This window comes from Lepidochelys kempii, chromosome 10, assembly GCF_965140265.1.
Source record: "Lepidochelys kempii isolate rLepKem1 chromosome 10, rLepKem1.hap2, whole genome shotgun sequence".
NCBI lineage: Eukaryota > Metazoa > Chordata > Testudines > Cheloniidae > Lepidochelys > Lepidochelys kempii.
Window position 1 is genome coordinate 17,649,887 of NC_133265.1, and position 17,149 is coordinate 17,667,035.

Below are 17,149 nucleotides of genomic sequence, written 5' to 3' on the forward strand. Positions count from 1 at the left end.
TTGAGTTTCTTGACTTTGATGAATTTTTAAATAAAAGCTAATGACAGATCAAGCCTTCCAGCTCACCAAATTTATCTGTTGTTTTCAGTCACTAGGGCCAACAGCAAGGTCAATAAAGAATAGTTTCCTCTGTGTCACAGTACAAACAAGAATGTGATCCATGTGATATAGAACCGCCTGCCAAATTGGAGGGGAAAAAAAATAAATCAGCCAAACAACGAGCACAGGGTTGCTTGCTGCAGTAAACAAACAACCCCTCCCCCCACACACATAATAGTAAGAAGGTCCACCCTCTAGTGAAAGCTCCTTTTCAAAGCTCTAAGCGGTATAATGCAGATTATTGTAATATTTTTCTCTGAGACAAGCAATCAGCCAAGTTCTGTGATATCCAATGTTCTATATTGTGCTGTTCTTAAAGAAAACTTAACAGACTTACTATTTAACTTTTTATACTATCTATTGCCTGTACTTCAGAAGGGGGCTGCAGAGGTCAGCTCTTCCAGACAGAGGACAGTTATGTTGGAAAGCCAGTATGCATGAAAGGGAAGTTAACTAAGATTCAGGTCCAGTATAGCTTAACTACGCCAGTGAGAGGTGCAAATAAAAAACCCAACCTCTTGCTTGTACAGATAGGTCTGGGCACAATGGGTCCATGTTCTAATTTAAACTTCCTGACTAAGTTTCCCCAGCCTGGAAGATCTCAGCTTGTGGGCAAACATAGCAGAAAACTTTTGGAGGTGAGGAAACTCAGCACTTGGTAGTGTTAAACTCAAAAATAAGTTTTCTAAGAAACCCAAATATGGCTGAGATTGCAAGGTATGCCACAGGACCCACAATGGAAAAGACAGTGTTGGTACATGTGCAATGCCTGGTTGGTACAAGACCTCCTTTTGATACTAAATCACTTGGCTTAGTGGATGTTAAGTAGAAAAATTAAACTACTTAAAAATGTATTCCAAGTTACTATGATGAATGTAACAGTTTTGCACCATGTATGGAATATTCACTAATGGACAGCTAGTTTGTTTAATATTCCCAGAATACTATGAGGTTACTTTTTACAAGTGTTTCCGAAGACTCTGAACCTTACACATATTGTTCAACATTAAAGTGAAACAGGCATTTTAGAGGTGCCCAGTGTTCTATCATAGACCATGTTGTTTAGGCATAACATTTTCAAAGCTCATCACACTAAAATACACAGCACAGGCTGTCAACCTGAATTTGGATTTCAAAGAGTTATTTCAATAGCTTCAGACATTCTCTTGCCTCTAAGATGGGCAAAAAAGGAAGCTTTCCTTGGGTTTCAGATGTATGGGAAGATCGGGAAAAATCTCTCTTCACTGGAAACTTAATTTGGAAAAATATATTTTTCAGGCAGTTAGTCCTCAAACTGCACTAACAGCAATTAATATTTTGAAAATACTAGGCCAGCTCCTTGGCTGGTGTAAATCACCATAGCGCTCTTGTAGAGCAAGTGGAGTGGAGCAACGACGATTCACACTAGCTGAGGATCCAGCCCATTGTGCCCAGACAACCAAGATATTTAAAGGGAATACATCATGTGAACATGAACTGCTTACAAGCATACTAATCATGTGCGGGATCCTGCTCCTACAGAAGTCAATGGGAGGCTTGCCATTCAGTGGGAGCATGTTTAGCCCCCTTATAGGTTTTCTAGCTTTTTTACAAATTGTTTTAAAAACAAATTGTACTTCAGTTGTACAGTCCATTTGGTCCATCTGCTTCACTCTGTAATGATGCTGGAAAGCATTCACAGCAGGGTGACCAGATGGCCTATTTTAAAAGGGACAGTCCCGTATTTAAGCTCTCCTGCAGGTATCCCGACTTTTTCTTTAAAACATGCAAATTGTCCCGTATTTTCTATCTTATTGTCAGCACTATTGGTGGGTCCTGCTGCTGGCCAGATCCCTGCTCGCCAGCTGCCCTCCCCACAGCGGTGAGGAGTGGGGTCCAGTGGCTGACAATGGGGGGTGGATGTTCAAGGCCGGTGGCGGGGCAAAGATGCAGCATGCAGGGCTGGCCGCTCCTACTGCTAGTCCATCAGTGCAGCCCCTGCTGCATGCCTGCTTTCAGCCAGCAGGGCCCCCCCATCTGATTTCCGGCCAGCACTGGCTGTGCGCTGCAAGCTGCAGTGGCTGGTGTGTGTGAGCAGGTCACACACACCATGCGTCGCATCTGTTGCTTACCCATCAGCCCTTTATGTGCTCCCAGGGCTGGCTGCTCCCCTCTCACTGTCCTCTCCCAGCTTTGCCCCTTTACCCCTCCTGCCCCATTGTGCCTCCATATCCCCCCCAACAGGGCGTGTCTTCTTCCTTCCCCCACTGCCTCTGGTTGGGCAGGCACCCTGGGAAAGCCCAAGGCTCTCCAGCTCAGGGTGCTGGCCAGGAGGAGCTGAGACCTGCATGTGCCAAAGCCCTGCACTGGTGGGGGAGGAGGAAGCGATTTCCTGCCTGTGCATGCCCTGAATGTGCAGGCTCCACAGCAGCCCCCGGGGCATAGGCTTAGCACCATCTTCACCCTCCACCCTGGGTCCCGCCCCAGGGAACGCAGGGCTGCTCTGTCCCCTAGGCACCCTCCCCTGCTGAGCCACCTCTTTGGCCAGGCTGCTGTTGAAGCCCCTGCAGTCAGGTTCCCTGGGCCCTGGTGCACAACACATCCTTAGGGCTTAACCCCTTCCTGCCCACACTTTAGTGGGCGGGGGGACAGGACAGAAGGCAGCTGGCAGGGCTGGCTTTACAGTTTTAGCTGCCCCAAGCAGTGAAAAAAACTGCCACCGCAGACGGCAAAAGGGAGAAGCTGCGGCCGGCGGGACAGAGGAGCCGTCGCCGAATTGCCGCCACGGCAGAAACTCTGCTGCCCCTTTCTAACTGCTGCCCCAAGCGCCAGCTTGGAACGCTGGTGCCTCGAGCCGGCCCTGGAAGCGGGGTTATGTCAGCAGCCAGCAATAGCCTAGAAGTGTTGACACTGGAGGCAGGAAAGAGCAAGCTGCTTACCTCGGGTGGGACGCGGACTCAAATAGGCCTGCAAAAAACAGCTTGGTCATCCCTCCCCCTGCGGCTGGAAGCAGCTCCCATCCCTTCCCTCACGCCCAGTGTGTGTGTCAACCCTCCCGGTGTGAACCCTAAAGTCTTAAAGATAAGAAGGTAAATAAAAAGAATCCTGCTATGCAGTATTTCTTTTTAACAGAGGCTTAGTCAACTTGATGTTAATTTGAACGTTCGTACTGCATAGTTCTGATTGATTGCCATTGAACTCACTTGAAAACGTAATTTTATCAGGTGTCCTGTATTCAGCATAGGAAAATATGGGCACCCTAGTTCACAGACATAACTGCAATTCTATTGTGTTGGAGAGACCAGGTTGCTCACTGGAGAGGTTTTTTGGGGGGAATTTCAGGGGAGGGAAGGGGGAAGTTCTGGACATATTTCCCCAGGGTAAATTGCAAGAGAATGCCAGTTCTGTAGTGGCTATGATGGCTGTGCACAGATGTCACTCATTATGTCTGGAAAAACAAAAGGAATGAGAAAATGGAGTTGCCCAGCTCTGGTTCAGACAGGCAATTAAAAAAATTAAATATATATTGCAAAAGTCTGAGGTACCACCCACAAAGCCGACCCTGCATGGAACGGGCAGATTCTGCTCCAACTAAAGGCAGTAACACAACTCCAAAAGGCTTCAGTGCCACAGGTGGTGTGAAAGTCAGCCTCAGAAAGGAACAGCAGCTAGTTTAAGAAATGTAGTTACATCAACACTATTGAAATCTTACTTCTGTTACACAATGTTGCAACTTACGGTTTTTATCCTGAATCTCATGATATTTGGTGCTTTTCTTAAACATCAACTCCTAAAGACAGGGATCCTCTTTTTTGTTCTGTGTTTGTACATAATGGTTTCCTAGTCCCTGACTGGGGCTACCATAATACAAATAATAAATAATAATGAGACTCTTAGGTTTTTTTTTTTTAAAGTAAGTTTCTAGCCTTCATGGTTGAAAAGGAGAGCTTGAAAATGTGACATGAATGTAATCTAAAGGCTCAGACTCCAGAGGACAAATAAAATCTCAAATCTTAAAAATAAAATCTCATAATTAAGACAATCTCAATTTTTTAAGGCTTGACTCATGATTTTTGAGTGTTTGGGGTTGGTAGCACTGGTATAATACCTCTCAATATTACTCCCATTTTTTCAGGGTTTCATATCTTCCATATTTCAAAATCACATTTGTTACACAGTTTTAAATTGTTATGCCATTTTAGAGTTGTCAGTACTGGATTTCTATCCTTCTACTGATTAATAAAGGCCCATATTTTAAAATATACATCAGAACCTCTTTAATCCCCATGGTACTAAGGCATTTTGTAATTCATGCAATCCTGCTCCACCAGTAATGGAAGTCAATTAGGAATTCTGCAGTTGACTTGGATGGGAGCAGGAGCAGGCTTTGAATGAGCAGGTTTAGCACTACTTGGTACTGAGCTACATAAAAAACATGGTTATGTATAAGTGTGGCTACTGTTGTGTTCTTAGAACTGTGGGTCATTTTACATACTGTACCACCTATGTGCTGCAATACTTACACACAGATGGCAAGGGAAGGACTGACTTTGAATTTGTTAGGTGCCCACTGAAACATGTAAAGCCAAAGGGGGAAATTCAAAGCACTCAGTGGAGTTTTGTAGCTGCAAAACTCACAACTGCATGCTTACAACTTCAGGATAATAGTAACATTTGTGCCCTATTTAGTTGTGCATTAAGTACATACATCTTTACCACTTATATGAGACAAAGGAGGTCATTTTTTATGGGCAATCCTAGCACACAAATTCCGAGTCAAGACTGAAATGTTCTGATTGAAGATTTGGTTGTTTCAGCAAAACAACGAACAACTACTTCATACACTGCTTCACAGTATAACTAGCGTTAGACAATATCCTAGGAATACAAAAGGTTTGCGCACCCATACCGTTGTGTTTTTTTTTTAAATCATAGGGAATAGGAGAATTACAGTTAGCAACTGAAACATTTGAAAGTGATAATGAAAAATGCCACAGATTTGACAGACTGTGGAACAATAAGACTATAAGGAAATTAAGTCCCATTAAAGAAAAGCTATTTTGTCTAGCTTATTAGCAGGGGCTTAGTATAAAATATATATAGAACGGAATATCATCCTAGCATGCCAGTGAAATGCCAAAGCAGCCTGAACATGAAATTGGAGTTGCTAGCAGTCATGCTGGAACAAGACTTGGTTTTTAAAGAGACAGTGACTTTTTAAATGTTTATTTTTTAGCTCCTTGATCTTAGAAGTCTCCAGCTAGACTACTACTGGTAAAACCTTTCACTTCAAGAGATTCTCAACCAACAGTGACAGGAAACTGATATTGTGAAGGAAACATTTTATAAGCCAGAAGTTGGGCCCACAGATATGCCACTTATTTATGAATCCAAAGCAGCACCTCCTGTTGAGCACTCCAAAGGTGATGATCCAACACAACATAAACACAACACAACATGTAAAAGGAGTAGCAGGATTGTAAAGTGCTTATACTTTGGCTTAAAGACTGTTTAGTCTTATATCTATGCATACAGAGCTCTCCCGTCTGCATAAAACCACCTCCACAAGTGGAAAAAGCTATGTCGGATGGAGATTTTCTCATGCCAACATAGCACTGTGCTGATGAGGGCTCATGTTGCTGAGGGGGGTGTTTTTTTCACACCTGAGCGACATAAATGATGCTGACACAGTCTGTAGTGTGGAGACATAGAAACTGGTTTAGGCTAACTGACCAACAATGCTAGATGCTGAGTACCCTCAGTGGCCAGTGACAGCAGTGGGAGTGGAGGGTACTTGGCACCTCACAGGACTCCACACACCATTTGCACTGACATTCTCAAGATAGAATCATTATTTAAAAGCAGTTTTCAGCCCTGTCTGCTTTAAGGCAACTAGATTTACTCATGATTTTTCTGGAATTCCATTCCATTCATATGCATCACACTTGCCCTGGGCCTTCATTCCTTTAAGCGACACAAACAATTCAAGGGAAATTGACTTCTCCACCTAGGATCAAGCCTACAACTATTTAAGGGACCCAGATCTGATACATAGATACAGAGACAAACACAGACACACCCTACTATAGAAACTAGCTGACAGTGGAGGTGGAATGGCTGAAAATTTTGAGATATATGAATTAGCTGGCTAGTGTTCTCCACTGATGTTGCCTGAAAAAAACCAGTAAAATATGAGGCATACAGCAGATTTTTTCAGGTTTTCTTAAGACAATTTCTCTAAACCATGCACCTTTCCCTCAATTCTCAGTAACTTTGGAGTCACTTTTCCATGTGGAGCACTGAGTTTCTCTTAATCTTTTTTAATGTGTGCATTTCAGAGATTATTTTAGGAGAGGGACCATTGATTTTAGATTTGGCATCTAACAAAAACAGCAGGAACATTCTTCCAACATACTCTCCAAAATGCAAGTATCTGTACAATTCAAAGTCTATAAGCAGCAACACATCCATAAAAATGTTGGAAGAAAAGGACCAGATGAACATCTTAAAGTGAGAGAGAATGGAACAAATCGAAGCATGCATAATGATGAGACTGTAACAAATCCTAATCACATCCTATTATCCTCTCACAGAGGAATCTGTGACCTGAGATCAGCACTCCATATTGCCCAGAAAGAAACCCACAGCAAGAGAATAGATTTGTTTCTGGAAAACTAACATAAGCCTAAACAGGTAGGATGAAAATCTAGTCACTATGGCAAAGAAGAGTCTGGACAGAGAGAAGAAAAATCCAGAACAAAGACAATCAGAGCACCTGAGCAATACAGATGGGTTGTGTCTATATAATGGGGAAGGAAAAACAGGAGAGAGTCTGGAAATGGAGGGGAGGTGAAAAGGGAGGGATGCAGGCCAGCAAGGGAGAGCTGGACAGAATTGGAAAGGGCGAGGAGAGGTGCTACTACAATAAATGGTGCAGAGGGGTGAAGGGGAGACTTCTGCAACTGGAGAGAATGGAAGGGAGCCAACTTGGGCAGAAAACAGGAGTGTCCCTTTACCAAGTCTGCTGATGAGGTTTCACAGAAACTGCATTTACACCTATGAGACAACCATACTGCAGAAATTTCTACTACATAGAAAATATGCCAGACCCTCTCCAGTCCCTATTTATACTCTCAGGCACAAGACACATGAGCAGGCACAAGATACATGAGCAGGCAGAAGCATCACCCACTGCTCATTAACCATAGTGCAAAATGTGGGCCCTAGCACCAAGTGGAATTTAGCAGCTAACAATATGTATTCTCTGTAATGTACCATGCACATCACTGCTACTCTATAAATAACATGGCAAAGCTCTACAGTAGTTTGTAGCCTGTCGAAGCATGAGCAGTACCAAAGCTCTGCATTTGATAATCACTACATTACCCCTTCTTCCCACCCACATTTTACATCCTGCCAAACACATTAAGAAGAGTTCTGGAAATGCACATTGGAATATTCCAAATATTTACGGAATCAAAAGGAAATATTTGATTTTGTGTTTTTTTTAATTGGTTTACATTTTGTAAAACACAATTCAGTGTTGTAAAACCATTTACTGTTTGTGGTGTCCAGGAAAGTACTGAAGGTTGGGTTTTTTTAATTGATGATTTGCACTGTTTTGCTTCCTTATCATTTATGAAGGTGGCCATAAAGGGCGGTGCTGGGAGTTTTATTTTATTTTCCTGCTTGTTTTTTAACTGTTAAAATATCAAGTCTGGTTTTCTTGCAGGCTTTGTTGGAGGTATTAAATAGGTATTGTGAGCCCTCCCACCTTAACCGCAGAGGCAGGGGTGTTCAGCCTTTTCCCCAAGCGTTTATACACGTTGGAGTGGGGTTAACAACCAAGAACTAAAACAAAACCTCGAAATGATCAAAAAAAATCTTTCCCTCTCAACTGTTCCTCTTGTAGCTTCATCATGTTGCAGTTTCACTAGTTCTCTGGTCACTGGTCTTCCAGAGAAAACAGATGTGAAAAACGAGAACACTCCCCCGCCACCAGCACCCTCTCCCCACCTTTTTTTTTAATTGTATTTATTTCAGCCTTCTCTCTGCATCACAAAAAAGGCACAAGCTCTTTTTTCCCTTTGCAGGTCAACATTAAGAAGACATCAAGGAACACTGTCTTGCCAAGGTTGCAGAATGACACGTAGCCTCGAGCAAAGACATTGGGGGGAAAATAGAATGTTTGTATCTGAAAGCTACTTTGTGTATTTAGTAGTTGCAATATTACCCAGACTCTATACAACTCTGGGGATCACATGTCTAGCTGTCATCTATCTAAACTATCACTTTTAATTTTTTCAGCCATGACTAATGTAAACTTGCAAGGGTTTTAGCTTTCCGAAGACATCTGACTCAGGGGTGTGGACCGACACAGCAGACTCCACGTCAGGAGTCTTATGACTTTTAACACATTCTCAGCTGTTACGGCCAAAATTAAACTTTCTAAGCATCTCAAGCATTTTGAATTAGCTTGATGTAAACACCACATACACAGCTATCAACACTGCTTTGTTCTTGGATTATTCTTTAGTGTCAAAAAGGTTTGTAAGGCTTTTTTGGTCTAATGTAAAAGCTTGCGAATTTTGCTTATTTTTTCATTGCAAACAATTGTTTTTATGAAGCCCATTTTAAACAATTATGAATATAGAGCTTTTGTTTTAGGAAAAGTTTAGAAATCAGATTATCCGTAAATACTGTATCTTAAAAATTAAGGGTCATCCAGGCTCTTTCTTTTGCCAATGCAGGACTGTTATCTACAGTACATTTTAATGTATTCAGTCTAGTTAAAAGTGTCCCAAACTCTGCCGCCCTTCCACTATTCCCCAGTGTAATGATCCAATCCTGCAAACATGGTGTAAATGGCTCCATTAATGCTGATCGATTTAGGCACATGTATAAGCTCATATTCCTACTTATGTACAGCTTTTGGAGTCTGGGAGTTTTTTCAGCATACATTATTTTCCCTTTCCTAATTTCACTGATTTCTCTTACCTTCCCCCCCCATGTACCACACTCAACAAACCTTCTCTATCCTTTGTATTTACACCCTTCAAATATGTGCAGATGTATGTCCTCCTTACTTGTCTTAGCATCTGCAGATATATTTCATTTTGCAAATCTCTCCTCATGATTCAGTGCAGCTGCACCAGAGCGGTGTAAAGAGTGACTGTAATTTCTCTGGTCTGTGACATAATGCAGATTCAAATTACGTTGATCTTTGCTGTTGCCACATCCTGGTGCAAACATCTAATTTGCTGCCTATCACCCCAAACTAGGGTTCATTCAGGTTAGCTACTTTCAATGTTTCTCCCTTTCCTGGAATATCTGTAGTCCTAGTCTCCCAACACCAGCAAATGGTGTAGCTTGCATTTTCCCAATAATTTCATTTTATTATTTTCTGCCCAAGTTTCTAACCTCCCTAGGGCCCTTTGTATTATTTGTCTGTTCCCATTGGTGTTTGCAGTTCATGCCAATTTAATATCACCTGTGCATTTCATTGCTGTGCTATTAACTACATCTTCCAGGTCATTAATGAATTAAGATCACAATCACCCGTCCCTGAAGTACCATGAGAGAGATGGTAAACTGCAGCGTATCCTATTCTGTTTCCTGATAGTTGCCTTAAGACATTTCATTTAAAATATCTCAATACAGAAGAGTAACAAGGCAGAAGAAAGCAAGTATTTCTGGTGATATTAATGCAGCTGCACTCTCCAAAGAAATATACACATGAAACCAAATTGCACATAAAGGAACATTCTGTTCTGTGTCTTGAAAGCAGAAAGTTACCTGCTGTGCAGGTTGCTTTATCACACATTGAGAACCTTCATCATGTAAAGTTATCTCACACAGATAACATATTTGATTAATTTGTTTTAGCTGCTGGTTCAAAAATGTTCACAGATGAAATAAATATATCATTTCTTCTAACTTTTTTCCCACAAGAAAAATGCTTTTTTGTGATACTTTACAAAACAAGGAGAGGAGGAAAGAAAGAGAGTGAGTGGAAAAACAAGAAAGATGCAAACCTCTACACCTGGTACAGAGAACCAGTTGTTTTTCCAAAAGCACACCAGCACAAAGAGAACCAGCGTAACAGACAAGAATGTCAGCATGGTATATTGCATATGCCAGTGATGAATAAAGGCTTCAGACATTTCCAAAAATAAAGACCAAATGTCTTTAAAATCCTTACACTGCACAACACATACTTGTTTGTTTCCAATTTTGCTTACAGCTATGCTTACTGTCACAGCTATGCTTCTCCTTCTTAGTACATTGCTCAGGTTTTATGAGGCTCAGGATCAGCTTGTTCCTAGCTCTGGCATATATGTTCCCCTCTTGTACACTTAAGGAACCTTAATCTCTTGGACCTTCCTGCATAGGTGCCAGCCCCAGCTGCTGTCACTGCGCTCCCAACCTCTTCCCCTGCACCAGCCAGTGGAACTCAAACGGGTACAGAGCACCACCGCAATGAAGATCTGTGCTTTAAAAATACAATCTGGTCTTCAACCCAATCTCAGGACCTGTATGAAAGAACATTATCCCTTGGGAATATAAAACATGACAGGAGCTAAGAGCACTTACCAGGTAGAAAACAGGAAGATGCAGCAAACCATAGCCAGTTCTAAAATGGCTATCTTATGGCTACAGCTTTTTAGCTCTGGCATAATGGAAAGGGCTAGCCCCATGAAGGCATGCTGGGAAAGAAAAGAAATCACAAAGGATGATGCTGTCTCTGTGTCACATCCTGCCAGTTTTAATCACTGATAACATGAAAGCAGCTATAGATTTAATACACTTGTTTAACGAGGCTCCAATTAAAAGAATTTTAGCTATCTGAGTAATGAAGTCAGTGGGGGACAATATTTTCAAATGAAGCAGAAGCCCAGCTGCTGCTGTCCCATCCTCTCAGGAGACTTTTATGTTCTGCTAAATAGAAAGTAAGCAAAAATCTCTCCAAAACACGTCTCCAAACTTCAGGGGTGTTGAAGCTAAAGTTGGTTAGTAAAGGGCTTTTTCCTTTGAAAATTTTCACCATTTTTTTTCATTTTATATTGAATCATTTCTTTGAAATTTTTGGGGTTGTCATTCCAAAATTTAAAAAAACTGAAATATTTTTGGGTTTTTGAGAAACCAAATTTTTTCACAAAAACAGATATGGAAAAATGTTGACTAGTTCTAATCTAACTTCAAATCCTACCCCTGATTCACCCTCAAGACTCAAACTCGTATCCTAGTCTACTCCTAATCCAGACCTGAATGCAACTCTGTGGCCCCTCTAATTTGTTATTATTTGTATTACTGTAGGACCTAGAGACAGGGTGCTATTGGGCTAGGTGTTGTACAAAATTAAAGTATTTACAGTAATTTTCATTAACAAGATGACATTTTGTTCTCCAGAAGGAACTATCAGGTTGTCCTCTTGACCACTAGGGAAGTTCTCTATACCCAGCATTTTAGAAGGAAAATAGTGTCTCAAAATTAAAGACCAACTGAAGTTTATTCAAGTCCCTACCTTGGATTGTGAGGGCACTCTAGCATGAAAGTACAGCATACACCTGTCAGGATAATACTCAGTACAGAGAAACACCACTCTATTTTCTACAGTCACTTTCATGCCATGTTTTCATACTAACTGCATCCCAAAACACTTTGCAGAGTTAAACAACAGAAACAGAAAGAAAGTCAAAATAAAACCGAGAGAGAGAGAAATTAAAATGGTACAGACAAGGAAGAAAAGAAATGTTTTCTAATAAGATTTGAAATAGATGGAGAGTCAGTGGAGAAATATGGGATGATTGTTCCAGATGGTAGGAGCTGCAGAGAAAGCTTTTGGACTCAAAGCAAAGAGACTGTATGAAAGATCAGAAGCTGGCACTAGATCAGTAGAGCTGACAGGGAGCAGATCAGGCAGCAACAAGGAGCAAAATTCAGAGGTGACGTGTAAATTAGACTCACTCGCACCCATTTAGCAATCTGTGAGTAAAAGTGTGAGAGTAAGGTATACGGACATTGTCATAAATATAAAGGGAAGGGTAAACCCCTTTGAAATCCCTCCTGGCCAGGGGAAAGCTCCTCTCACCTGTAAAGGGTTAAGAAGCTAAAGGTAACCTCGCTGGCACCTGACCAAAATGACCAATGAGGAGACAAGATACTTTCAAAAGCTGGGAGGAGGGAGAGAAACAAAGGGTCTGTGTGTCTGTCTATATGCTGGGTTTCTGCTGGGGATAGAATCTTAGAACTTTTAGTAAGTAATCTAGCTAGGTATGTGTTAGATTATGATTTCTTTAAATGACTGAGAAAAGAATTGTGCTGAATAGAATAACTATTTCTGTCTGTGTATCTTTTTTGTAACTTAAGGTTTTGCCTAGGGGGTTCTCTATGTTTTTGAATCTAATTACCCTGTAAGATATCTACCATCCTGACTTTACAAGGGGGATTTCTTCATTTCTATTTACTTCTATTTTTATTAAAAGTCGTCTTGTAAGAAACTGAATGCTTTTTCATTGTTCTCAGATCCAAGGGTTTGGGTCTGTGGTCACCTATGCAAATTGGTGAGGCTTTTTATCCAACATTTCCCAGGAAAGGGGGGGTGTAAGTGTTTGGAGGATTGTTCATTGTTCTTAAGATCCAAGGGTCTGGGTCTGTAGTCACCTAGGCAAATTGGTGAGGCTTTTTACCAAACCTTGTCCAGGAAGTGGGGTGCAAGGTTTTGGGAAGTATTTTGGGGGGAGGGATGCGTCCAAACAGCTCTTCCCCAGTAACCAGTATTAGTTTGGTGGTGGTAGCGGCCAGTCCAAGGACAACGGGTGGAATATTTTGTACCTTGGGGAAGTTTTGACCTAAGCTGGTAAAGATAAGCTTAAGAGGTTTTTCATGTACCCTAGAGTTCAGAGTGGGGGAGGAACCTTGACAGACATATATGTTAAAGTAAGCTTACTTTAACATTTGCATCCTTATGCCCTCCTGGTAATTGCTACATTCCTCTCTTTTGGCTCCTCAGCACGTGAGTTATATCCACATTGACTGCTTGAGACTTAGTGGGTCAATTTCAGAGGTCATTTGTAAGGGGATGTAAATTACCATTGGGAAGTGGGTGTGAGTGAAAGTAGATATAACTAAAAAAGTAAGTCTGGGAGAGTTGAGGAATTCTATCCTGGTAAAACCATACATGAAAGAAGGGATGGCAGGGCTGGATTAACACATAAGCACTCTAGGAAGAACCATGGGGTGGGGAATTAAGGAGCCAGCTAGCACCTACCCCAGGAACCAAGTGATTACATCAGAATCTAAGCTTTAATTACCCCCCCCCCAAGTTTCTAGCCCTTGCGGTTGTGAAGTAAAGCTTGAAAACATTAACTGAGTATAACCGATGCAGTGACAACTTCCTGAGTCTGCAGACAGCCTGAAACGATAGCTCAGATAGTCACTATATATGGGATGGGACATACCACCTACAGTCCAAGTGTGGGTAGACAGTGTTGGGATGGAGCCCAAGAGGGGGAGGGCAGACTGCCTTAATCCAAGGCTGGGAATTGGTAAATTATACCAATTTAGTTTCCTCTAAATTTAGCCCAAAGGCATGAGATAGGCTGGAGCAAGCCCATTCAGAGGTTTTACAATAAAGAAGAAGAATTTGGAGGTGGAACTTGCAGTACATGAGGAGCCAGAAACAAACCTGAAATCCTTTCTCAGGGATTGATTCTGCTCCCGCTGGAGCCAATGAAAAAGCTACCATAGACTTCAGGGCAAGGGCTAGCACCTAAGCCCCAGATACAGATCCCTAAATTCAGGGGTGAAAGTAAGCTGGTATGGGCTGGTACTGGTCAAAAGCTGACTAAGTCACTGCCCTTTTTGCGCCCCCAGTCGGCCCTGCTGGGTCCCTACTGGCAGGGCTGCCGACGGGGGAGCAAAAGGGGCAGCGACGTTAAAGAGCTGCTGCAGCAGCACTTTAATGTCATTGCCCCTTTTGCCACCCCCCTCCTGGCTGCCGACCAAAAGGAGCAGCTGTCCCTGGCTGGCAATTTAAAAGGGCTGGCTGGGGAATGCTGACCCCCAGCTCTGCCCCTTCTGCCTGAAGCCCCGCCCTTTCCGGGGGCCGGAGTCGGCCCCTATACCGGTAAGTCTTTGGCTTTACTTTCACCCCTGCCTAAATTCCAGATTTAGGCATCGCTGTGGTCCACAAAACCTGCTCTCGGCTGCTGTCCAACTCCTTAGGTGCCGACATTTTTACTGTAAAAGTTCCTGCCTCTGGCCATGCACACCACTTCCTCACTCTAGGCAATCAGATGCCTATTTCATCTCTAAGACCCAGCGCACTCCTCAAACCAGGGGAAGATAGTGGGGGTCATGCCTATCTCGTCTGAGGGCCCAATCCAGTAGACATGCTCTGATCACCTACCAAACTGGGCCCCATTCAAAATCTACCCAGAGGAGGAGCCATGTCCCTTATAACTTTTAACCCTGTGGTTAGAGCACTCACCTGGGAGGTGGGAGAGCCAGGTCCAATTCCCTCTTCTGCTTGATGGGGAGAAAGGATTTGAACAGAGGGGGTTTCTCCCATCTCTCAGGGGAGTGACCTAATTACTTGGGCTACAAAATAGTCTCATTTGGGCTCCCTCAATCTCACTTATTGAAGCTGTTCCACTTTGGATAAATACTTAAATGTCACTGGGCCAGAGAGTGAGATGAACTCCCTAGCCGGGGGGTTAGGGTGCTCACTGGGGATGTGAGAGACCCAGGGTCCAGCCCCCTGATCCAATCACTCCTCAACTATTTATCCAAAGTGTGACAGTTTCAACAGGAGAGCCTGAAGGAGCCCCATATCAGACTATCCCATAGCCCAGTGGTTAGGGCACTCTCAAGAGGTGGGAGATCACTGTTCAAATCCTTCCCCCCCTCAGCAGAGGGGGAAATTGAGCCTGCTTCTTCCACATCCCAAGTAAGTATTCTAACCACTGGGCTAGAAGTTATAAGGGAGGTGTCACCTACTCCTCATTTGCCAATGTTTCCTATAAGAACTATTTAGGTGCCTAAGCCACCTGATTCCAGGAATGGGGATTGCAAGAGGTCCAGCTGCGGAGTGTAAGTAGATAAGAACCTCCCTGCAGCCTGATCTACACTGGGTAATTAGGTCATCATAACTACATCGCTCAGGGGTGTGAAAAATCCATACCCCTGAAGAGCATAGTTAAGCTGACATAAGCCCCATGTAGAATTCTGTCAACCTAGCTACTGCCTCTCGGGGAGGTGGATTACCAATACTGACAGGGGAATCCCTCCTGTTGGTGTAGGTCAGCGGTTCTCAAACTTTTGTACTGGTGACCCCTTTCACAAAGCAAGCCTCTAAGTGCGACCCCCCTTATAAATTAAAAACACTTTTTTATATACTTAACACCATTATAAATGCTGGAGGGAAAGCGGGGTTTGGGGTGGAGGCTGACAGCTTACAACCCCCCATGTAATAACCTCATGAACCCCTGAGGGGTCCCAATCCCCAGTTTGAGAACCCCTGGTGTAGGTAGTGTCCACACTCAAGTGCTACAGAGGCACAGCTGGGCCGATCTTGTAGACAAACCCTTAGGACCCAAACTCAGAGAGAGGGGTGAGGCTTAAGACACACCCCTCTCATTGGCATCTCTCATTGGCTAGCATGCTGGCTTTTGTGGATCCCATTGTTAGGTGCCTATCTCTCCTCATTCATTATATACAGAGCCTAGTGCTTAATCCAGGCTTTGTGGATCTCATTGTTGTTCCAGTGATTTTCTAGGGCCTAGAAGTACAACACCACTCAGTGTTGCAATGCCTAATTCCCTTTGTGGATCCAGGCCTCCTTCCTTATTCAGACAAACTCTCACTGGAGTTTTGCCCCAGTAAGAACTGAATAAAAAGAACTTCAGTGTTTGGCCAAATAATAATTAATGTGGTTTAAAAGATTTCCCTGAAATCTTGTTTTAATTTCCATAACTCTATTTCCTTTGAAAACAGAATAAATAAGAACACATTTTAAAATGTTAAATTATGTTAAATTATACAAATAGTTAAATTCATAACTCGTGCTTCCTTTTTTGATACATTCATTGGGACAGATGCCAAGAATACATAAATATAGCTTCATAAAAATGTAAATATTTGTCCAATGGGTACTCCTGAAATCAAGTTTATATTCCATGTACTGATAGATACTACAAAACAAAACTGATTTTTAGGTCACACTACAGATTATTTGGCAGATATTTTGATGGAAGGTATGCTGATCATTCTAGTAGTGTCAACCGAATCACATTACTGCCTGAGTTAGCATTTTCTAAAAGCTATTCTACAGCTTGCAGTTTTAAAAGCTATTTTCTTTATCATTAGTTTCAACACTGTTTGCAACACTAACTAAATAAGAAGGTGAAAAATACAATATTTCAATGAATATTTATTGTAATGTAGCAATAAACATTTATTATGAATTTAAATGTAGTTATAGCATACTAAAGTTAGGTTTTATTCTTATTGTGAAATGTAATCCTTTATTTGTGCTATCAAAGTTTTTGTTCCTACAAATGCTGTGTCCTGGTCTACACACAAAGCTCACTGGTTTAACTAAGTGGTGATGTTGCAATGATTTAGTTAAACTAGTGCACCTTTGTGCATGGACATGGATATATTAGTTTAATTGGCCCTGTTAAGTACTTGGAGGTGCAATTAAGTAACCTGGACAAGCTAAACTGATGTAAGCCAGGTTTCAATTGATAAAAGACTGTTCACACACAAAGTTGCACCAGTTTAAGTAAATCAGTGCAAAATCACAACTTTAGTTAAACCAGTGCAACTATTGTGCATAGACCTGGCCTGTGATTTCCTTAACCTAAATATAATGAATTCAATACGTGGACAAATGGGTGAAGGTAATAAAAGGATAAAGGAGAAAACTTTTCTTGCTGAAAAAATTGGCAGAGTACAAAGGAAATCTTCTCTCCATATCTACCGCAAATTAGTTTAAATATAGATAACGGAAATGTTTCCATTTCTTCAGTATGAAAGCAGCTCTTTGATTGAAACTAATTGCCACAAC

General features: G+C 42.1%; 1 protein-coding gene across 4 annotated transcripts in view; it reads right to left on the reverse strand.

Annotated features, from left to right (window-relative positions):
• The window catches only part of IQCK (IQ motif containing K), a 210,225-nt gene that overhangs the window by 120,050 nt on the left and 73,026 nt on the right, over window positions 1-17,149 (reverse strand). The window lies entirely within an intron of this gene.